General features: G+C 41.2%; 1 long non-coding RNA gene across 2 annotated transcripts in view; it reads right to left on the reverse strand.

Moving 5' to 3' along the window:
- The window catches only part of LOC125729075 (uncharacterized), a 58816-nt gene that overhangs the window by 14746 nt on the left and 18780 nt on the right, over nt 1-25290 (reverse strand). The window contains exon 1 of one of the 2 annotated variants that reach the window (XR_007389574.1): nt 10554-11066. The exons of the other annotated variant lie outside the window; for it this stretch is intronic. This is a non-coding gene — a long non-coding RNA (uncharacterized LOC125729075). Of the gene's footprint in view, nt 1-10553; nt 11067-25290 lie in introns of those variants that run through there. 2 annotated transcript variants of the gene reach the window in all.

The following is a 25290-nucleotide window of genomic DNA, read 5'->3' on the forward strand; positions in this document are numbered from 1 at the left end:
ATATATATATATATATACATATATATTCATGGGTGTATCGAGACTAGATGGTCATTATGGATAACTAAAGTGCACTAAAATTGGGTGAGCAGGCAAGGCATGTCACCCAGGTTGTGTGACAATTATTTTATATAAATGTATATATATATATATATATATTCCATCCACCATCCCTCCTTTACGGAGAACTGCGTTATTTTTCTTTTCTATTGCTAATAAAAAAACTATATATATATACATATATATTTATGGGTGTATCGAGACTAGATGGTCATTATGAATAACTAAGGTGCACTAAAATTGGGTGAGCAGGCAAGGCATGTCACCCCGGTTGTGTGACAATTATTTTATATATATATTCCATCCACCATCCCTCCTTTACGGAGGACTGCTTTATTTTTAATATCCATTGCGAAAAAAAAACACAAGAAAAAGAAAAAATATCTATATATATATACATATATATATATATATATATATATATATATATATATATATATATATATATATATGATTGTGTCGAGACTAGATGGTCAGTATGGATAACTAAAGTGCACTAAAATTGGGTGAGCAGGCAAGGCATGTCACCCAGGTTGTGTGACAATTATTTTATATAAATGTATATATATATATATATATATATATATATATATATATATATATATATTTATATATATATATTCCATCCACCATCCCTCCTTTACGGAGAACTGCGTTATTTTTCTTTTCTATTGCTAATAAAAAAACTATATATATGTACATATATATATATATATATATATATGGGTGTATCGAGACTAGTTGGTCATTATGGATAACTAAGTTGCACTAAAATTGGGTGAGCAGGCAAGGCATGTCACCCAGGTTGTGTGACAATTATTTTATATATATATGTATATATATATTCCCTCCACCACCCCTCCTTTACGGAGGACTGCTTTATTTTTAATATCCATTGCGAAAAAAAAACACAAGAAAAAGAAAAAATATCTATATATATATACATATATATATATATATATATATATATATATATATATATATATATATATATGGGTGTGTCGAGACTAGATGGTCAGTATGGATAACTAAAGTGCACTAAAATTGGGTGAGCAGGCAAGGCATGTCACCCAGGTTGTGTGACAATTATTTTATATAAATGTATATATATATATATATATATATATATATATATATATATATTCCATCCACCATCCCTCCTTTACGGAGAACTGCGTTATTTTTCTTTTCTATTGCTAATAAAAAAACTATATATATGTACATATATATATATATATATGGGTGTATCGAGACTAGTTGGTCATTATGGATAACTAAGTTGCACTAAAATTGGGTGAGCAGGCAAGGCATGTCACCCAGGTTGTGTGACAATTATTTTATATATATATGTATATATATATTCCCTCCACCACCCCTCCTTTACGGAGGACTGCTTTATTTTTAATATCCATTGCGAAAAAAAAACACAAGAAAAAGAAAAAATATCTATATATATACATATATATATATATATATATATATATATATATATATATATATATATATATATATGGGTGTGTCGAGACTAGATGGTCAGTATGGATAACTAAGGTGCACTAAAATTGGGTGAGCAGGCAAGGCATGTCACCCAGGTTGTGTGACAATTATTTTATATAAATGTATATATATATATATATATATATATATATATATATATATTCCATCCACCATCCCTCCTTTACGGAGAACTGCGTTATTTTTCTTTTCTATTGCTAATAAAAAAACTATATATATATGTACATATATATATATATATGGGTGTATCGAGACTAGTTGGTCATTATGGATAACTAAGTTGCACTAAAATTGGGTGAGCAGGCAAGGCATGTCACCCAAGTTGTGTGACAATTATTTTATATATATGTATATATATATTCCATCCACCATCCCTCCTTTATGGAGAACTGCGTTATTTTTATTGTCTATTGCAAAAAAAAAAACAAAAAAAACTATATATATATACATATATATTTATGGGTGTATCGAGACTAGATGGTCATTATGAATAACTAAGGTGCACTAAAACTGGGTGAGCAGGCAAGGCATGTCACCCAGGTTGTGTGACAATTATTTTATATATATGTATATATATATTCCATCCACCATCCCTCCTTTATGGAGAACTGCGTTATTTTTATTGTCTATTGCAAAAAAAAAAACAAAAAAAACTATATATATATATACATATATATTTATGGGTGTATCGAGACTAGAAGGTCATTATGCATAACTAAAGTGCACTAAAATTGGGTGAGCAGGAAAGGCATGTCACCCCAGTTGTGTGACAATTATTTTATATATATGTATATATATATATATATTCCCTCCACCACCCCTCCTCTACGGAGGACTGCTTTATTTTTATTTCCATTGCAAAAATAAAAAATTTTAAAACACAAAAAAAAAAAAAACGAAAATAATAATAATAAAAATAATTTTGAATGTGTATTCAAATAAGTTTGAATGTGTGTGAACTATATATAAATATATATATACACATGCATATACAGAAATATATACACACACACACATATATATATATACACACACACACACAGACACACACTCACATAAACACATACACACACTGTGTACAGTCTTATGCAAAGGTTTGGCACCCCTTGACAAATAACATCTTTTCAATTACAAAAGCAACAATATCAGTTAATACAGTCTCTTTAGGAACTGGGGGAAAAATACACAATATTTTCAGCAAACATTGATGAATAGTTACTTTTTATGCCATAAATTGAACAAAATTACAAAATAAAAACATTATTATGGCACTCTGCAAAAGTTTGGGCACCCTACGTAATCAGTACTTAGTAACACCTCCTCTGCCAGATATCACAGCTTACAAGCGCTTCTTATAGCCAGCTGAAAGGCTTTCAGTTCTTGTACTTGGGATTTTCTCACATTCTTCCTTGCAAAAGGCTTCTAGTTCTGTAATATTCTAATATATCAAGGGCTGTATTGTCAAATAGGAGATCGGCAGCATTCTCCCACCTGAGAAAACTGTACTACAATGCCCTTGATAGTGTGTAGAAACACACTCGTCAGCTCTAGTCCTCCTGTAACAACGCAAAAGGACTGGCAACCCTCAGGTATTTATGCGTGCGATTGTATGATAAATTCACCCTGACAGTCTCACACTTCTCTTGGTACCAACAGGTCTCATGGAATATATAAAAGGCAACTGCAACAATTATACTCGGCACTAAACATCGAGGCACGGAAATGCAGCAGAGCTTGTGTATTTCTCAGGATGCATTCTAGTAAAATGCCCGGAAAATGAGCTAAAGACATATTTCAAGGGGCACTATATAAAACCGATGGAAATTTTACTGATTAAATAAAAGGAAAAGCATCGTTTGAAAAATCACAAATGTTTCTAAGATTCAATGCATCGCTTTTTGACCACATCATAGCGATGAACACATCATTGTTCCTGACAATGTCCTAATACAGAAATAAAACTTTATGTTGGTAAACTCAAAAAGCCTTCAGCTGTCACACTGGCTAACGATCTCAAACGATTATAAAGCAGCATTTTGAAAAGCGCTGTTTTAAAATAACAGATACAACACTTACCTTGTCTTCTGGCCAAATGCTTTTCACGGCTTGGCACTCCAACGGTGCTGAAACGAAATTTGTATTTCCTCCTACCTCGTTGGCCCTTCAGTTCTTCTTTTCTCCCTTTGGATGTTTTTTTCCTTCTTCGTTGGATATTGTTTTTTATTTTTGTTTGTTTTTTTTTACTTTGCATGTTTTTCCTTCTTCGGATATTATTTTTTTGGCTTATTTTTTTAGACGATGTTTTTTTCGTCTTCTTTAAAAATTGATTTTTTTCGTCTTCTTTAAATATTGTTTTTTTTTTCATCCTTTTGATGTTGTTTTACGGAACAAGAGCCGTACAGTGCTACTCTATCAGGAGGTAGCGCCAACTGAACGCCTTGAAGCAGTACCCAGCTCTTTTATAGGGAGCGTCAACCCGAAGTCAAGTTCTAGAACGTTGCACTCACTTTTCATTGGTTTCCCAGCTATGCTGTCAGAATAATGTTTGCTGATTGGTCGAAAATTTTAAAACGTACCCGAGTACTGTAAAAAAAACTCAAGATCTTGCTACCCTATCTTGCACCCATAAGGTGATTTTTTTTATACGTTATATGCAGCTATTTGTAGCAGGCCGTAATTAGACTAATCCACCCTTTGTCAATAAAGCCAACAAGAGAACAGGTTGCCCAAAGTTTGCTCAGGTACACGCCACAGCACAACCTTAAAAACACATCCAGCACAAATCACACTAGTGAATGACACAGCAAATCACAGCAATAAAAAAGACCCCTATGGGCAATCCAGCACCCAGACTACAGGTGCCAAAAGGCCCAGCCTGCCTAATAATGAACCCAAAATATACATACAACAAAGAAAAAGACACAAACAAAAAAGAAAATAAAACTAGCCAGCTGCTCCCACTAAACCCCGCTCCCGAGGCCACTAAGCCGGCTGGCTTGATAATACACGATACAACCTCAGATAAAACATATTAAAGCAACACCAGGGAGGTTTACAACCTGATCCTTAAAATTATCGACCCGTAATTCCACCTTGAAAACCCCTAAAGAACAGTAGTTTACCCCATGACTCACTGCCCCATTCAAACAAAAAAAAACAGGTTTTTGGGGTAACCTTTAGGTCAGCTCTTCAAAACCAGGTATGAGGACTCTTCAGCTAATCAGTCCTCTAATTAGAAATCTAATTAGGGAGTTGCAGCGAAAACCTGCATACACACCGGCCCTTTGCGGATAAGATTGTTCACCCCTGAAACAAGCAAACAGAAAGGCTGCTACACTGCAAATTCAATATGCCCGCCGATGCTCCACCAAATCTATCAGGACCCTGCCTGTCTTTCCCGTGCCTGCTCCTTTGCCAATATGCCCTACCATCGGAACATGCACAGCCATCTCGCCCCGGCTATGCCTCCAGTCCGAACTGCAGTTCCTATACCTGCCTATAATTGCCTGGCTACAATCCATCCCCCAAAATGAAATTGATGACCCAACGATCACAGCTAAGAATTCTATCCCCAAACCACTGGTCTTCCTCCCCAACCGAACGATCATTCACTGACCGTGGTAACTTATAAGGGTTGGTATGATGACCAGTGGTGGACCTCACCGAACGTTTAACTGGTCTCTACACCTCGGGGGGGACATAACCTCCTCCATTATACGAGGCCTACTTGTGGATGCTCTATTGCGACCCCTCCCACCAGCCCTGTCCCCGTAAAATCACAGAGTCCTCATCCGATTCCATTTCTGTTGCCCCTGTGGGCAACCCAGACTCAGGAGACATTACCAGAACATCTTCCCCTGACATAACAACCCCCTGTGGTACTGGACGCAACTCTGTTCGGTGAACTTGACGGACAACCCCGTCCCCCTCCATTGGAGTTGCAGAGTAAACTGCACCCTGATCTTGGGGACACCGAACTACCATATACAAACAGGCATCCCAATGATCCTGTATTTTACCTCGAACATGGTTCCGCAAACACACCAGCTGACCTTCATCAAACCCCTAATCATTAACCAACTCATTGTGTTTCCGATTTCGTGGTGTGGCTTGTTCCTCCAACTAAGCCTTCACATACTCTTGAAGCACCTGCAAACTTTCCTGATGGTTTTGTACCCATTCCTCCAAAGGTCCACCATACTGACTGATCCCGGCAGGAGCCTGAAGATAGTGTATCGGTAATCGAGGCTCACAGCCAGACCTTAAATAAAAAGGCATCATCCAGTCATTTGGTGGGGTGTAGTATTGTAAGCTTCTCTGCTGGAGGAAGTGTGTGAAGCAAATTGTGCAAAAAAAATATTAAAGCAACACCAGGGAGGTTTACATCTAGATCCTTAAAATGATCGACCTGCAATTCCACCTTGAAAATCCAATTACCATATAAAGGATACAAGATGTAAAGATGACAAATGACATGGCACACATTTGTTGTTTAGACTGTTGTGTCAGGTTAATTGAAAGCTGAAGGATCTTAGTGTTTACTAGTCTAAGTAACAGAATGTCTAAACACTGTGCTTGCCTTTATGGGTTTTTAAGCAGAACATATAGGTATAGAAACATATTAACATTACGTTTCACGATTCACTGACTGGAGAATAGGAGAATATACACATCAATATTACTACTTAAGTTAACTAACCCTAATCCCAACCCCTATTGGCACGGAGCCCGCCAGGGTTCAGGTGAGATATAAATCTGTAATCTGTATCAATGGTTTTGCTATCCATACCCACCCTATTAATGTTAGCTTCCCAGGGTTTCTTGTTAGACAAGCTCTGTGTCTCTCTATACCCCCATTTACTGCACGACTGATTGTCCATTTATAAAGAATCAAATAGGGTGAAGATGGTTTTAGTTTACAATTACTCTGGAAGGTGACCAGATTAAAAAAAACTAAATACCATGCCTACGTGTATGTAATCTCCATCACAGTCCCCATTTTCCCCATAATCCTCGTTTTGATAGTGCCAATTTGTGTAATGTGAGTTTTTTTTTTTTTTTAAAAACTGTTATAGAAGAACATACTGGATGCCACATGTGTACAATTACCCCTTTCTAATTAGTGGGGTCCGTTGTGTCAGCTACAGCCTTTACTAACATACACATAAGTATACAGTCTTACAGCACTTTTGTTTTCCTTTTGTATTTAATGGTTTTCCATTTAGGGGGCAGCATGGTGGTGCAGTGGTTAGCACTGTTGCCTCACACCTCTAGGGCCCGGGTTCGAGTCTCCACCTGGGTCACATGTGTGTGGAGTTTGCATGTTCTACCCATGTCATCGTGGGGTTTCCTCCGGGTACTCTGGTTTCCCCCACAGTCCAAAAACATGCTGAGGCTAATTGGAGTTGCTAAATTGCCCATAGGAGTGTATGCGTGAGTGAATAGTGTGTGAGTGTGCCCTGCGATGGGCTGGCCCGCCATCCTGAGTTGTTCCCTGTCTCGTGCCCATTGCTTCCGGGATAGGCTCCAGACCCCCCGCGATCCAGTAGGATAAGCGGTTTGGAAAATGGATGGATGGATGGACAGTTTTCCATTTGAGGAATTAGCAAAAAACTGCAGTGCATGATGGGTAGGATCTAAAGGCTGCCTAACGCCCTTAATTTGTTTGCAATTTCGCCAGGTAGGCTACCTTCTTTAAACTGCGTTTTGCTAGACTACACATTTCGAGATGTTTTATTGTAGTCTTGGTAAATATATATATATAGTTTAGCCTAACCCAGCCACTTAAGGGAGCAAGCCAGCTCAGGTAGGTGCCAGTCCCAAGCCCGGATTAATGGAGAGGGTTGGCGTCAAGAAATAAAGAGAAATAAAGACAACTAATACTCCTAGTTTGCGAGATCTGACTGCAATGGCAGCACTGCTACAAGGGTGTGGATAAATCTATACAAATATCACCTGCATGCACATTACTTCTTTTACAATAACCAACTCCTGATCCATACTGTTAGTCGTGAAAAAAAAAACTATCGTGTACATAGAGGCCCTGTGTAAAAAGATAACTGCCAAGGAAAAGATCAAAAACATTTATTTCAAGGATACAAAGTTTTTATGGTCATGTACAGTGTACAGTGCAATTCTTATTTGATTAACTTGAATGTCTCCACAGACTAGACGATTAAACAAATAAAGCAGCGCAACATTACAATAACTAATAACAAATAAACAAAGCTCACGAGTACTATTACAGTATTTATATCATTTATTTAAACTTAATTTTACCAGGTAAATTAACTACAAAGCAGTTACCACTGCTTTACCTGCTTCTCGGGAGAAATAGCAGATATACGTCATGTATGTGACTAAATTCTTAAGCCAATAAGGGCAAAGTTGTGTCGTAATGGAGGCGGATCCAGTTTGTGCAGCCGGTTAAAGACACTACGGGCATGTAAATGGAGAACGAAATTATAGTTATACCGAATCTCCTACACACAATACCAAGGTTACCAACTTTGGTCAGCTGACCGGAGTGAGACGTTCAATTCCCGTAAGATTTCTTTGCGCCAGCCTGAGAGTCTGAAAACACGTCACACCAGATGCATGAGAGATGGAAACCTGGGATATTCAGTCGAATCAGATCAAATATGATGCTAAGTTAGTACTAAGTTAAAATATGTTCCGGACTTGTAACATGCACCCATGATTTGGAACAGTCAGCAGGCTGTCTCTGGCCACGCCCCCTACACTCGGTCCGGCCCCTGGCTTTTCCTGAATTCTGATTCCTTTAGATAAACATTGACTTCATTGATATTGTTATTGATTTATCGACAGACCATCATACTTTTTAGACGTTATAATAACAACACTCTATTGATCCCCAAAGAGAGAAATTCTCTCCTTGCCTGCCCCCTCTTACTGTCCATGATACACAAGCACATATGTAGAAAAACGTCAGCTTGGAAGCCAAGGCTGGACTTAACCTACTCTATTCTGGTATTCTGTTCTCCCAAGTAAGGCGTGGGTTCGAATCCAACTTCCGACAAAAGTTCTTCAATCGCTACAGCACAATTTGAGCCACTGATCGGCTTTAATTGCTTTGTTTTATTTTTGCGTTTCAGGCAAAACTACATAACACTTAAAGACACTACGGGCATGTAAATGGAGAACGAAATTATAGTTATACCGAATCTCCTACACACAATACCAAGGTTACCAACTTTGGTCAGCTGGCCGGAGTGAGACGTTCAATTCCCGTAAGATTTCTTTGCGCCAGCCTGAGAGTCTGAAAACACGTCACACCAGATGCATGAGAGATGGAAACCTGGGATATTCAGTCGAATCAGATCAAATATGATGCTAAGTTAGTACTAAGTTAAAATATGTTCCGCACTTGTAACATGCACCCATGATTTGGAACAGCAGCATACCTGTCAAGGTTTGGATTTGAAAATAAAGGAAATTTTCCGCAACCAGGCTCCAGTATCCCTTACATTTTAAGACAGGAATATAAATTATATAAAATATAATATGAATATAAATTTAAATATATAAAATATATATAAATAAATAAATAATAATAATATATATATATTAATCGATTAGTCGAATCAGTCGAATCAGTAATTAAGTTCTATTAATTTTTCATGTTTTTCATGTTCACTCTGTCATTCACTAATGACGAGAACTATTCTAAATTTTCCGGCACCCGCTGTGAGCCATCCCACCACCGCAACCAGGCTCCAGTATCCCTTACATTTTAAGACAGGAAATATAAAATAATATAAATTATATAAAATATAATATAAATATAAATATAAATATATAAAATATATAAAATATATAAAATATATAAAATATATTTTTGGCCACAACCGGGATTCGAACCCCGGTCTCCCGTGTGAAAGGCGGCGATCTTACCACTACACTATCCAGCAACTATATAATATAAGGGAGATTTACGGGAAAATACTAATACGGGAGGACGGCGGGAAAGAGAAGTAAAATACGGTAGTTTCCCGGCCAAAACGGGAGACTTGACAGCCTGAGATGGCTGTCTCTGGCCACGCCCCCTACAGTCGGTCCGGCCCCTGGCTTTTCCAGCGTGTTCGCGAAAACGACTTCATTATTTATCTGATTGATTTATCGACAGACCATCATACTTTTTAGACGTTATAATAACAACACTCTATTGATCCCCAAAGAGAGAAATTCTCTCCTTGCCTGCCCCCTCTTACTGTCCATGATACACAAGCACATATGTAGAAAAACGTCAGCTTGGAAGCCAAGGCTGGACTTAACCTACTCTATTCTGGTATTCTGTTCTCCCAAGTAAGGCGTGGGTTCGAATCCAACTTCCGACAAAAGTTCTTCAATCGCTACAGCACAATTTGAGCCACTTACGGCTTTAATTGCTTTGTTTTATTTTTGCGTTTCAGGCAAAACTACATAACACTTAAAGACACTACGGGCATGTAAATGGAGAACGAAATTATAGTTATAGCGAATCTCCTACACACAATACCAAGGTTACCGAACTTTGGTCAGCTGGCCGGAGTGAGACGTTCAATTCCCGTAAGATTTCTTTGCGCCAGCCTGAGAGTCTGAAAACACGTCACACCAGATGCATGAGAGATGGAAACCTGGGATATTCAGTCGAATCAGATCAAATATGATGCTAAGTTAGTACTAAGTTAAAATATGTTCCGCACTTGTAACATGCACCCATGATTTGGAACAGCAGCATACCTGTCAAGGTTTGGATTTGAAAATAAAGGAAATTTTCCGGCACCCGCCGTGAGCCATCCCACCACCGCAACCAGGCTCCAGTATCAACAACAACAAACAAACAAATTTATTTTTATATAGCGCATTATCACAACATTACATTGTCTCAAAGCGCTTTACAGTATCCTCACCCAAAGCCCCCAGTGAGTAAGCCATAGGCGACAGTGGCAAGGAAAAACTCCCTAGAAGGAAGAAACCTTGAGAGGGACCAGACTCAAAGGGGAAGCCCATCCTCCAGGGGCCGGCAGGGATAGTCAAATAGAGAGAGGAGAGCAAGGAAGATAAGCCAATGCCGAAGCCGAGTCTTCTTCCAATTGCCAGGCAACCAGAGGTAAGGCAGCGGGTCATACATGGAAGATCAGAACGGCGAGCTGGATGCAGGGACGTCACTGGTGGTGGTCGGGTGTGCTGGATATCTTGATAGATTGAGGTCTCCAGGCATCACCCCCAGGAGGAGTAGGGGAAATAAAATGTACAATTAGGCATAGTAGAGGAGGCTATTGGCAGTGCTAAAAGCTAGGTGAGTACAATATGAAGTGCAATCTGCAAGCTCCGGCAGATATGGCTATGGCAGCATCAGTAGGAGGGAGAGGCAAGTGGGAATGCCGGCATGGGGAGTCCCTGAAATGTCAGCACTCCAGTTCCACAAGAGATTGCAAAGCTAGAGTGACAGCACTGACAATCCAGTTCATCCAAAGCCAATGGCACCGATCCCCACCCAGCTCTACACCTCACACTACAGGTCTGCCTGGGAGTGAAGAGTTAGCTAGGGCTAGAACTAGTGTCCCTATACGCTAAACTAAACAGGTGTGTTTTTAGTCTGGACTTGAGTTTTTAGTCTGGACAGAGCACGTTACTGACACACACATCTTCTTCGCAATGTTGCACACCTCTTTAAAATTTGCCTTTGTGATCTCCGATTGCCTCAATCGGACATCATTAGTGCCGACGTGGATAACTATCTGAGAGTATTTACGTTTACTTTTAGCCAGCACTTTTAAATTTGCCGAGATGTCGGTCGCTCTGGCACCCGGGAGACAATTTACAATGGTCGCCGGAGTCGCTACTCTCACGTTTCTTAGAATAGAATCACCAATTATTAGAGCACTTTCAACAGGCGTCTCAGTGGGAGTTTCACTGAGTGGGGAGAACCTGTTGGAAACGCGGATAGGCGAATGGTGCCGGTGTAAGTTTGGTTTGGATTTGCGACTATGCCGCCGGGTCGTCACCCACTCGCCTTGCTGCGAAGGCTCTGCTGCCGGAGCAGGGGGAGACTTACTGGCTATCGCGGACATATCCGGAGCCGCTAATACTGAGTCAATAAAACTCTCATTCTCCTGAATGTTATGTAACGTCCGGATACGTCCCTCTAACACTACAATCTTCTCCGTCAGTCTAGCGACTAACTGACACTTCTCACATGTATAAATACCGCTAATGACTGGAGAAGAATAGCTAAACATATTACACTCAGAACACGGAACAGTAGACATGGCGTTGTACTTACGTAAACTGAGGCTGTAAGGCTGGAAGCACCTTCTTAATTGAACGAAGATCGTGGGTCGGTACTTGCGTAGGTGATTAATCCGTCGGGGTCTGGGAAATTTTATTTATTTATTTTGGAGGATTATTAATCTTGCGAAGCTTTTTCCCAATGACTTAACTCGAATTATTATTTAGGTGATATCTATGGTTTCAAAGTTCGCGCGCTAGCAGTCAGTATCACTCTCGCAGGAAACAGGAAACAACGGAAATGACCACGTGTATCCCTTACATTTTAAGACAGGAAATATAAAATAATATAAATTATATAAAATATAATATAAATATAAATATATAAAATATATAAAATATAAAATAACCATTTGTCATTTATTTTCTATTAATTTTTCATGTTCACTCATGCGGCTCTGTCATTCACTAATGACTTGGATTTTTCATGCCGACTGACATCGTTCCTTCCCCGTGGGAGACAAATCTTACAGAACGCGTGACCCATCCTGCTCCTCTTCAGGAAAGTAAATTCGTCATCTTCGTCATCACCCCTTAAAACAATTACTGAAGCGAGACGGCGCACGCGTTACGGCGACAGATTTAAATTGTGAGTGCACTATATCTCGTCGCAAATGGTGCTTAACCACGGCGGGTCTCAAGCACAGGAGACTCCCAATTTCTAAATGACACACACTTGGCTCACAGCGCAAAGTTGTGTTAAACTTGCTTTGTCTAAAGCAGGCACACACATACGAGTATGATCCTGATAGGTAACTAAGCTATCGGTCTTATGTCCAAGCGCAACATAATTTAGGTTAGAACCTCATAACAAGTATTCCCGTTCGCTAATAGAGAGATCTCTCCCAGGATATATAGAAACGGAGACACTCGTCCGAATTGAACCTGGAAACAAAGCGCTACATCTGAGAATCTCGTCAGACATAGGGTTAAAGTTTACTGCAGTTTAATACGAAAGAACTACAATGAAATCACCGAAAATAAAACAAAATAATATAACTACTAATAATAGAAATAAAAATAACTATAATAAGCCCATATGATCCCGCTTAAATGCCTTCAGATTGCCATGAGTGCGACTTTTGCAACCAGTTGACAGTAGCGCTTCTTCACTGCACGTTCGGTCATAAAAAGTTTAAATTGTGTGCTCAGAATAAGTTTAAACCTTGTGCCTTGTGATTATTAACCAATTTTTATGCTGAATGGTCGGCTCAAACTCAATTGCGAAACACCGTGAGTCTGTTAATGTGTGACTTAAATGGAACTCATTAATAACCAGTATCACGTAATAACCTGGGTTAGAATAGAAGGCTTGTCCAACGAGCTGCGTCACCAGGTAATGTAAACGATCGGTAGCGAAGCTCCCCTCACGGCCAATGAGAGAGAGTCTCGCGATATTTCAGGCGAATTTGAGGTTTCAGAGCGTAGATCGCACAGGCAGGGATTCTTGTGAGCACTCAATGAACGGAGGCTGAAGTTGTGTAAAAGACATGCATTTATTCCTATAACTAACATAAGACAGACATTACACCTAACAAACAATAAACACGAAATAACGGAGTGGACACAAACAATGTAATCATGAAAATGCAATGACCAGATTTAAAATGAGTAACCTTAAAAGGGAAAATACTGTTCTGCAAAGCAAGCAATTTGTGGAAATACTGTCCTAAAGTAATATAGCAGGTGAATAGGAGTTTAGGTTGTTATAAATGAAAGGAAGTTTGTTTACTTGGTTGCAGAGTGGGGGGGGGGGGGGGTCTTGGCAGTTGGTTGCGGAGGCTGATGAGCTGATGGGTGATGGCACTCAGGGAGGCGCGGTGTTTGCAGCGGTTGTTGGAGTGGAGCCCCTCTGATTCCCTCTCCTGGTGAAGCTTGGGCTTGGTTGCAGTTCTCTGTCCAGCTGGGTCTTCACTGATAGGCTTCAGGAGGGCTTCTTGTGGGCTTCTCTTCTCTTGGGCTGATGTTCTCTGCCTCTCTTCGTGCTGATGGTCTTTTGTTTTCTCCTCCCTTCTGTTTCTCCTCTCCTGGCTTTGTTCTGAGGTGCCAGGTTTTATAGTGTAAAGTTCGTGAATAGGAGTGACCAGGAATTCGACTCCTGGACCAATGGCTGACCATCCATTTGGCGGGCTTTCGGAAGGGGGTCTGTATCAGTCCTTTTGAGATTTATGACCAGAGTGATTTCCCTTGTATTGATGATTTTCGTTAGGCTGGTGTAACTTTTGATATATTCACTTTCGTGGTAACCACTGACCAGATTTGGAAACTGGAGTGATTTTCCATCGGTTTGATACCAAACATGCCATAGCAGCCTAGCGGTTCACACCTCATACCATCTGTAATGATTAATTAATGATTACTTATATTATGTCGTTATGTTATATTACTCACACCTTATTTTATGCCTCACAATCTATATAATTGTAAATATACTGTGTAGCTGCTGGCGCGTTCCAAACTAAATCTCATTGTACTTACAATGTCAATAAAAACATCCATCCATCCATCTAGGCAGGCCAGTGTCGCCTCCATCCTTCCTGAAGTCAGTGATTCCTTTGTCTTTGTGCTGTTTAGTGCCAAATTGTTTGCTGAACTCCAACCTATCAGTTTCTGGACCTCATCTCTGTAAGCTGACTCATAAGAACCAAAGAGATTTACAAATGAGAGGAGGCCATTCGGCCCATCAAGCTCCTTTGAGGAGAACTTAGCTAATAGCTCAAAAATCTTATCTAGCTCTGATTTAAAAGAACCCAGGGTTTTAGCTTGTGTTACAATAACAGGAAGACTATTCCATACTCTAACTACACGCTGTGTACAGAAATGCTTCATCAAATTCGTTTTAAAATGTTCTCCAGCTAATTTCCACTTATGGCCACGAGTTCTGGTATTTAAACTAACATTGAAATAGCCATTTGGCTGAACAGCATCCAGACCTGTTAGAATCTTAAACACCTGGATTATGTCCCCCCTTAGTCTCCTTTGCTCGAGGCTAAACAGATTCAGCTCAGCTAACCTCTCCTCATTAGACATTCCTCTAAGACCAGGAATCATTCTCGTTGCCCTACGTTGCACCTTTTCCAAGGCAGCAATGTCCTTCTTAAGGTATGGTAACCAAACCCGCACACAATATTCTAGGTGGGGTCTTACCAAGGAATTATATTATCGTAGCATCACTTGCCTTGTCTTAAACTCCACACACCTAGAGATGCAATGTGCCTTCTCGCGTGGTGTTCCTGCAGAGGGAGTCTGTGAGTGCTGGAGATTGGGGGAGGGGGCAGTGTGGCTATGTCTGCTCTGTGTTCCTCCAGACGAGCAAAGAAGCTGTTTAGCTCCTTTGCTAAAAGGGCGTTGCTGTTAACAGTGACGGTGTTGTTGCCTTTGAAGTTTGTAATGTGTTGTATTCCCTGCCACACCCACTGTGGGTTGTTGTATGTGAAGTAGACCTCTATTTTCTGTTTCTCTGCCTGCCTGGCAACCTTGATGCCCCTATTCAGGTTAGCTCTGGCTGCACTCTGTGTTCTTGACTGCGCTGTCTTGTCCTGTAGTATTGTATTGTTGCTCTTGTGTTTATCTTGCACTTTCTCCCTCTGTTTGTGCTCCTTTCACTCTGTATAGTTCTATCTTGCCCGCACTTGTGTCATCTTGTGTTGTTTCTGTTTTTCTTCTTTGTGTTGCACCGTGGTCCAGGAGGAACAATGTTTCCTTTCACTGTGTACTGTGTATATTGCTGAAATAACAATAAACCCACTTGACCACCTGCCTCAATTCATCCTGAAGAGTTTTCCAATGTTGTTCAAAGGTCTGTTTGTTTCGAGTGAAGGACACGCCCCTGGACGTGCTGGATAAGGGGACCACAGATCAGTGTCCTCAGTCCTGCTTCTCCCTTCAAAGCTGAGAGGAAGATGACCCGCCTGCTGCTTCTGGTTTTGGCTTATGGAGCTCTGCTTATCTCCACAGAGGCCCAGCAAGATTACCACAGTCTCCCTGCACTCACAAGACGGCCATTAAACTCGCAGTCGAAAATGCTCATCAAGGAACCCGTCAGCACATGAATTTCTATAACATCCAGGGCCGTCCGAAGGTAACTGCTGAGAAAGTGTTTACAAAAGTGTGAAACTTTCATCATCTGCAAGCTGAACTAATGAGTATCACATTGATTTTGATGTTTTAATTTCAATGCATATGATGCTTAATGTCTCTTCACAATGAAAGTGATGGTTGTATATCTCAGCCCTGGTCAATTTTACCTTCTCACAGTTTCTCTCTGAATCTGCTGCAGTCAAGTCTGTGACAGTTTGCCATTTTTTGGGTGATTATTGTTTGTTATATTGCCTTTAAAACAGTTGTAGGCAATTTTGTATATAACGTGTTTATGTGATTTAGATCAGCAGTGAATACATTGACATTGAGATTCTCTTGAGAGCAACAAAATGTCCAAAGTCAACTGCAACAGACCATCGGGCTGACTGTATTTTCATGGACAAGAGGGTAAGTAAAGAGTCACTGTGACTGTGAGCATTGGACATATCAGTTAGCAAATTAATTTAGGTTCATGTTAACTTTTTTGATGCCCTGCGGGGGAAAGTTAGCCAACAATAAAGTAACAAATACATAGGTGGCCTCAAAGAGCCAGTTCCTTCACCTTATTCTCAAATTTTAGTAGGTTTACAGGCTTAAAGGCTGGATTACCAGGCAGAAGCAAATGCTAATCATCTGAGGGGTGACCTGTAGATTATGCTTCGAGCTATGAACCCTAGCTGGCCTTATTTAAAGACCTGTGGGCTGTACTACAAAGCGGGTTTTACATACCCAGAGTTAACTCAATCGAGCCAGGTTAACTAAAACTCATTGTTGAAATCAGCCTTAAATGGCAGTGTGGTGTTTTGTGGTGAAAGGGCAGGACTTAACTCTTGTTTTAATTAGAAAGCCAGTAATTAAACCTGGTCAGAGCAGGGTAGATGTGCAGTGTGAATTACCCTTTAAATTTACCTCTTTAAATAGTGAACTACAGGACCACTTAGCTTGATCGGAGGACAGTATTTTAATACAGAGCAGTGTTCAGTTAAACGGGATTTGTTGTTCATACTTTTAGATGAACTTGCTTTGTATAATATAGCCTTATGGTGACCCTGCTTTGGAAGCTCTTTCCTCTAAAATTGTTCTGTGTCATTAAACCCTGCACTCCAGCAGCTCTGCCTTAAATCATTAGATATATCTTTACTACACCTTCTCTCACTGTATTTATTGCCCACCACTCTTTAAATACTGTTTTTGTGTGTCTGTGTGTTTTTGCAGCCATTCATTAACTGTAGAGTTTGCAGCAGACGGTCTGGTAATGATCTTACACATCCATCAAATGACTGTGTACCAAACAAGAAAGTGGATGAAGTAAGTGTAGAGAGTCTTAGCATTATGGAAATGTAACAGGTGTGTGAATTGTGTCTAAACATGTGGTTAAACTTTGATTGTGTTTGTACATGCAAAAATTTGATCAGAGTACTGTTTATTAATGACAATGTTACTTTTAATCTGAACAACAGTGGCAGCACCAAGGAAAAGCTTGGGGGGGGGGGGCTCTAGCTCCTCCTCCAATGACCATAGTACCCCCACAGCACCCCCAAAATATTGGTTTCATTTTTTCTTTAACTATCTGTAAAATCTGTATATTGTGTAAGACATTTTTGCGGTTTTTACAGCATACTTGTAGTGTATTTTTTCTTCAAAGTACACATAGAGGCTCTGTGAGCTAGACGTTAGAATTTCATATTTTATCCTATTTTATCCATGCTGTAGCTTATCGTGCTGTGTGCTTCTATACACCATCTACATAAGCTGAAAAGCTAAAGCACCCGGTCTAAATAATCTCACTCCCCTATAGCACCTGTAGCATTAAGTCACTGGCGCTGCCACTGCTGAATAAACGACTCCAATCTGACTAAACCGCTTAACTTTTCCTCCCCATGTTACATTTCAGGACAAACGACGTAATATGTGTCCTTCTGATAAACCTCTTCTCAGACCTAAAACTGCCTTGGCTTCCAAGGACACTAAAGAAGCTGAAGGAGACCGTCTGGCTGTTTCTGATGGCTGATGGTCCTGCAATGTGGACCAGAGGAGGAAACTGGGAGGGAAAATGCTTTGCTTTATATCATGCCCACCCAAAGCCCCCAGTGAGTAAGCCATAGGCGCCGATAGCATGGAAAAACTCCCAAGAAGGAAGAAACCTTGGGAGGGACCAAACTCAAAGGGGGAGCCCATCCTCCTGGGGCCGGCAAAGTGTAGGTGCAGGATCACAAAAGAACTTGACGAGAGAAACGAGAGAATTCGACTGTCCCTCACAAAAACTGTAAAGTTTTAGTGGCTAAATTGCTTTTTCTATGCCTTTTCAAACAGGAGGAGATTTGTTTGGCTATACGTAGAAATTTTCTATACAATTTAGACAGCACAGAATCATTAACCTACTTTAATGCATTTATTAATACAACCACATATTTCACACATTTTGACATCAGTCATGCAGTGAAGATACAGTCTCTTTATTTCTTGACGCCAACCCTCCCCATTAATCCGGGCTTGGGACCGACACCTAGTTGAGCTGGCTTTCTCCCTTAAGTGGCTGGGTTAGGCTAAACTATGTACATATTTATGAAGACTACTATAAATTTATAAAGACCTCCCTAAATATGTAGTCTAACAAAACGCAGTTTAAAGAAGGTAGCCTACCTGGTAAACAAAGAAATTAAAAGGCCCACAGCATATAATCGGGCTATATCCAAGCAGTTTTTAAGAACGTAACCTACATGGCGAAATTGAATTACTTTCTGGACCAACAAACGCAACCAGACATGAACATTATGCACCTTCCTAGTCTTGATGTATGTCGTCATACAGATGAGGACGTTAAGGCAGCCTTTAGGTCCGACCCATCATGCACTGCAGTTTTTTGCAAATTCCTCAGATGGAAAACCATTAAATACCTCTTCTATTACCTTATATTACCTTATATTCATGTAATAAATATACAAATATCAATTAGTTGGAAATCAGCCAGACAGACGTAATTACTACAAATGGTTTCCACTGTATTTGTGACTCTGAGTGCCGCAGGCTTGGATGCAGTGCCGCACCATTTTGTAAGTAAATTAATAAATATTAATGAGACATCACCTACCACCCTGCAAAAAAGAAATTTGCCGCTCGTCCCCCTGCACATGAACCAACATGGCTGTGTCAACCAGCGGAGCTCCGGAGCCTCTGGAGAAACACGCGGCAAAAAAGGCTCGCATACGGTCTTCCAGAGTTTGGGAATACTTCAGTCATGACACCTTTTCTGCGCCTCTACTGTAGCTGGCGTTAATGACGCTGTTTCAGCCATTTTATATTTTCTGTTTACTTATTCTGTCATGTAAGACTGAGACAAATTATCGTTTACGACTATTCTTACACACTGTAGCCTGACTTGCTGACTTAAGTAAGCTTAACTATAAGCTACCTTTGCTAGTGTTTGTGAATAACATGTTTCTCTAGTTATGAAATTATTCCATGTTTTAGCATCTGTTTCAACATTAAAGTCAAATTGGTATATTGAAATATGTAAAAACTATTGAACTATTAGCTTAAGTCTAACATAGAAAATCCTACTGAATCTCTTAAGATTTTCCTTTTTTGTTAATGCACTAATGTTTAAGAAGTGTCTTAAATTGAATTTCAGATTTGTGTGTGGGTGGGAGTGGGTGAATTGTATTAAATTCATACATTCATTCTTTTGGCTCAGACATTACTGACCTAAAACAAATTGAGGCATTGGGTAAGTGCTTAAATTAGCTACTAAATGGCAAAAAATATTCTAAATATCACATTTTCCATTCTTCGGTATAATTTTAATGAATCACCTATGCTGCCAAACATTAACGCATAGATTGTCACAACACTCTATGTTTTAGTTCTTCTTTATGTGTATAGGACGGTGTGATGGTTCTGGTGGTGGGTGTGGCCGACGCTGCTCGCGATGTTTGGCTATGCTGCAGTCCCAGGGACCAAGTTGGAACACATTTCCACCTTCAAGCTTAGGTGGAAAAACGGCACCGAGACCCAGCAGCAGGACAACTTCTTGTCCAGACAACCAGCCCTGCTTCATCATTGAAGTAAGCCCTGTGAACAGGAGCGAGATGTACTTCTGCAGTGGATGTTATAGCGGAAAGAACATCCCCATCCTCACGTCTGCCGGAGTGCCCCCTCAAGTGGGTGTGTGACTTAACTCGATGGATGAATTGGACAGAATGTACTGTTACTAGAGGTCGACCGATATGGGTTTTTCAAGTCAAGGGTCAGGCGATGGCCGATATATGCTGCTGATTTTTTTTGGCCGATAATTGGACGTTTTCCCCTCTATTTGCATGGTAAAATATCACACTAATAATAACAAACGATACACAAAATTTCTCAATTTAGCATTTATTGAATACTCAACTTGGAAACAATAACACATTTATAAACAATAAAAATAGCAGCATCAGAATCTCTGTTAGTGCACAATATAGCAGCAAACTCCTCATGTTTGACGGAAGGAAATTTGTAAACAATACAAAAAGGAATAAGCATGTTATCTTTAGTTGTAATCCCACTTCCAGTCCCTGAGTCTTACTCACCACACTCATACTTCACAGCAAACAGACAGCAGTTAATTAACCAGAAGAGAAAAATGCAAAAACACAACAGAACTTGTAAATAATAACAAACTAATAGACAATAAAAATAGCAGCATCAGAATCTCTATTAGTGCCAAATATAGCAGCAAACTCCTCATGTCTGACGGAAGGAAAATTTGTAAATACACAAAGGAATGAGCACATCTTCAGTTTTAATCCCATTTCCAGTCCCTGAGTCTTCCTCATCCCACAAGCAGGCAAGGCATGTCACCCCGGTTGTGTGACACTTATTTTATATAATAAAATAAGTGCCCCCTGCGGCCCCAGAGCCCGAGCAGCCGTCTCCGCTGCCTGCAGCTACCGCGCCCACGTCCGAGGCGCTTTCCCTGCCTGCAGCTCCCGGGCAGGCGCCCCCTCTGCAGCCTGCAGCTCCAGTCCCTGGCCCCACTCCAGTCCCTTCTCCCCCTGTGACTCTGGTACCCTCACCCCGACGAGCCCGACCCCGGCCGCAGGTCCTTATGTCTGTGTCCCATAAGGGGAGAGGACACAGACGCACGGCTGGGGTCCCACCCGCCCAGCCCCCTGGCTCGCCCTCCCTCGCCGGCGCTAGGGCTTGGTCGGCACCTGCGGGTCCTGGCCCTCCGGGTCGGCTGTCGTCTGCGGGTCCCCCTCCGCGGCCTCGTCGCCCTGCCTCGGTCCCTCCTCCGGCGTCTTATCGGTTGCCTGCGGGCCCCCCGACGGCGGCTCCTCATTCGCCTGCTGGTCCTCCCGCTCTGGCGTGTCGGAGGACGTCGCCGTCTGCTGCGGCTCCCCCTCTCTCCTTGCCCTCGCCAGGGTCCCTTCCAGCTCCTTCGTCCCCTTCCCTGGTCTCCCCTCCGACTCCCTCCTTCGTCCCTGCGTCTGTCCCTCACCCCGTCTCCTCGGCCCCTCCGGCTCCGGCCTCCCGGCCGCCTGCAGCCCTTCCGGCTGCCTCCCGTCGCCCGCTGGGTCTCCCTCGGGCTCCTCTTGGTTCCCCCTCCTTCTCTCCCTGGCCTCCCGTCTTTGTCCCTCCTGCCTCTGCTCCCCCTCGCTTTGTTCCTCCTGTCTCTGTCCCTCCTCTCTTTGTCCCTCGTCCCTCTGGCTTCTGCTCCTCTTTCCCCGATGTTCCCTTCGTTCACTCCCGGTCCTTTTGTCCTGCCTGTTCCCTCCGTGTCCCCCTTTCTGATCTGTTTCTCTGCCTTTCCTGTCTTATGTCAAGTCTTGTCCTGGCTCCTTCCCCTGTGCCAGTTCTGTCTGTCCGTTCTGTTCCCTGTCCCTCATTAATGAGGTTTTATATAGATATACATATATGCCCGGCTTGTCCGCTCCTCGTGTGTGCCACGCCCCCTGATTACCCACGTGTGCTTCCCTGATCGTCTCCTGCTTTGCCCGATTACTTTGATTAGTCATGACCTATTTTAAGTCCTGGTCTTACCTGTTTGCCCTGTCCGTCATTGTAGTTTGTCAATGCCTGCGTTCCGTCCTGCTCTACCCGCTCCGTTTCCCCGATTAAAGACCCGTTTTCACAAACACAAAAAAAACTATATGTATACATATACATACACTGAACAAAAATATAAACGCAACACTTTTGTTTTTGCTCCCATTTTTCATGAGATGGACTTAAAGATCTACAATTCATTCCAGATACACAATATTACCATTTCTCTCAAACATTTCTCACAAATCAGTCTAAATGTGTGATAGTGAGCACTTCTGCTTTGCTGAGATAATCCATCCCACCTCACAGGTGTGCCACATCAAGATGCTGATCTGACATCATGGGTAGTGCACAGGTGTACCTTATACTGCCCACAATAAAAGGCCACCCTGGAATGTGCAGTTTTGTCTCACAGCAAAATGCCACAGATGCCACAAGCATTGAGGGAGCGTGCAATTGGCATGCTGACAGCAGGAATGTCAACCAGATCTGTTGCTCGTGCATTGAATGTTCATTTCTCAACCATAAGCCGTCTCCAAAGGCGTTTCAGAGAATATGGCAGTACATCCAACCGGCCTCACAACCGCAGACCACGTGTAAGCACACCAGCCCAGGACCTCCACATCCAGCAGGTTCACCTCCAAGATCGTCTGAGACCAGCCACTCAGACAGATGATGCACGGCCCCATGTTGCAAGGATCTGTACACAGTTCTTGGAAACTGAAAATGTCCCAGTTCTTGCATGGCCAGCATACTCACCGGACATGTCACCCGTTGAGCATGTTTGGGATGTGCTTGACCGGCGTATACGACAGCGTGTACCAGTTCCCACTAATATCCAACAACTTCGCACAGCCATTGAAGAGGAGTGGACCAACATTCCACAGGCCACAATTGACAATCTGATAAACTCTATGCGAAGAAGATGTGTTGCATTGTATGAGGCAAATGGTGGTCACACCAGATACTGACCGGTTCTGAGTCCCCAGACCCCCAATAAAGCAAAAAACTGCACATTCCAGGGTGGCCTTTTATTGTGGGCAGTATAAGGTACACCTGTGCACTACCCATGATGTCAGATCAGCATCTTGATGTGGCACACCTGTGAGGTGGGATGGATTATCTCAGCAAAGCAGAAGTGCTCACTATCACACATTTAGACTGATTTGTGAGAAATGTTTGAGAGAAATGGTAATATTGTGTATCTGGAATGAATTGTAGGTCTTTAAGTCCATCTCATGAAAAATGGGAGCAGAAACAAGAGTGTTGCGTTTATATTTTTGTTCAGTATATATATTTATGGGTGTATCGAGACTAGATGGTCAGTATGGATAACTAAGGTGCACTAAAACTGGGTGAGCAGGCAAGGCATGTCACCCAGGTTGTGTGACAATTATTTTATATAAATGTATATATGTATATATATATTCCATCCACCATCCCTCCTTTACGGAGAACTGCGTTATTTTTATTGTCCATTACGAAAAAAATAAAAAAACTATATATATATATATATATATATACATATATATTTATGGGTGTATCGAGACTAGATGGTCAGTATGGATAACTAAAGTGCACTAAAATTGGGTGAGCAGGCAAGGCATGTCACCCAGGTTGTGTGACAATTATTTTATATAAATGTATATATATATATATATATATATATATATATATATATATATATATATATATATATATATATTCCATCCACCATCCCTCCTTTACGGAGAACTGCGTTATTTTTCTTTTCTATTGCTAATAAAAAAACTATATATATGTACATATATATATATATATATGGGTGTTGGAGAAAGCGTCAGGCTTTCCACTCCAACTCTGCACACAGGACCAAACTACAGTACAGTATATGTTGGAGAAAGCGACAGGCTTTCCACTCCAACTCTGTACACACCATTAATTACGAGACAACACACTTAGAGTTTTACTTGCACAAGGGTAACCACACTCTCTGCATGCTAGGCTACAAAGGAATGTGTTACAAAGGGTGGTTCCCCTTGGCACCTTTATTTATAGTCAATGGGGGGCAGGGGTCTTGGAGTGAGAACAAAGAAAAGACTGTGAGAGTAAGAAGAAGTTCTGGTTTTACTCAGGTGGACAACTATTTAAACACGTGCTCAGGATACGTGTAAACTAATATAATCTAAAGTATGAAGGTAAAGGAAAACAAAATAATGTATATACATATTTACACTCATTGCTGATTATACAGAAATGATAACAAATGATTACTAACAGTTTCTTCAACCTAACAGTCCCTCCTGTTTATCATGACAGTATGATCAGAAGCATCAGTATTGTACAAATTGCAAAAACACTTTCAGCACAACCGTCATTCAGATCACATCATCATCATTATTAAGAGGGCTAGACAAGGTTAGTAAATCCATTCGTTCTTCTGCAGTGTATAGCAGAAAAACAGAACTAAAAGTATGTTGTATCATGGAACGGAGGCAGGGTATAATACAAATGAAACAACAACATACAAATAATAATGTAACAAGAATGGGGAGTGAGAACTTTAGCAGTAACTGCCACCAGGACCCAGTAAGAAACCAGTCCAACCATGAGGGGCCAGCATGAGGGTCTAAGGTCATGATCTTTTGAAGTTCTCGCAGACGGTCCAAGGCTGTAGTCATGTTGGGTGAGTGCACATTATCGGGAATATATGTACAGCAGGTATTATTTAAAAGCACGCACACACCACCTTGTGCAGCAGTAAGTATGTCTAAAACCATTCTATTCTGAATGACCATCTGTTTAATAGCATCTATCTCACCATTCTGTTGCTCATTTATTATGATGGAGTTATTTATGAACAGCCCCAAACGATAATCAATAGTTTCTAATCGTAACGTATTCTTTGCTGTTCCTACCCAGGGAAAAAGAGACATTAATACTTTCTGGTCTGTAGACCAATGTTTGAACTCCTGGGGAACATCTGAACCCCAGACACTGTCATGAGGATGGAGAGAAGCTGTAGTTATGATGGACCGGCGCCTGCGGTTCGCTGGTGTAGATGACAGTGACACCAGGAAAGTATGGTCTGACACAAAGATTGGAGCGCACACACCATACCAGTTATAGGGCAAAACGAAATATGCGCGGGGTCCACATAACCAAGCTACTCCTTGCACCCAGTAGGTGCCATTACTAAATCCACTTATGTTTACCGGGGCACCTTCTCCGTGTACTAGTATTTGGGCACAGTTGGTGGTGTTCCCCATATGATGGGTGCCGTTCATTTGGTCATAACACATTGAGTGATTAAATGTTTTAGGGTCCATGTTCAGG

The sequence above is a fragment of the Brienomyrus brachyistius genome, unplaced genomic scaffold (assembly GCF_023856365.1).
Source record: "Brienomyrus brachyistius isolate T26 unplaced genomic scaffold, BBRACH_0.4 scaffold464, whole genome shotgun sequence".
Classification (NCBI taxonomy): domain Eukaryota; kingdom Metazoa; phylum Chordata; class Actinopteri; order Osteoglossiformes; family Mormyridae; genus Brienomyrus; species Brienomyrus brachyistius.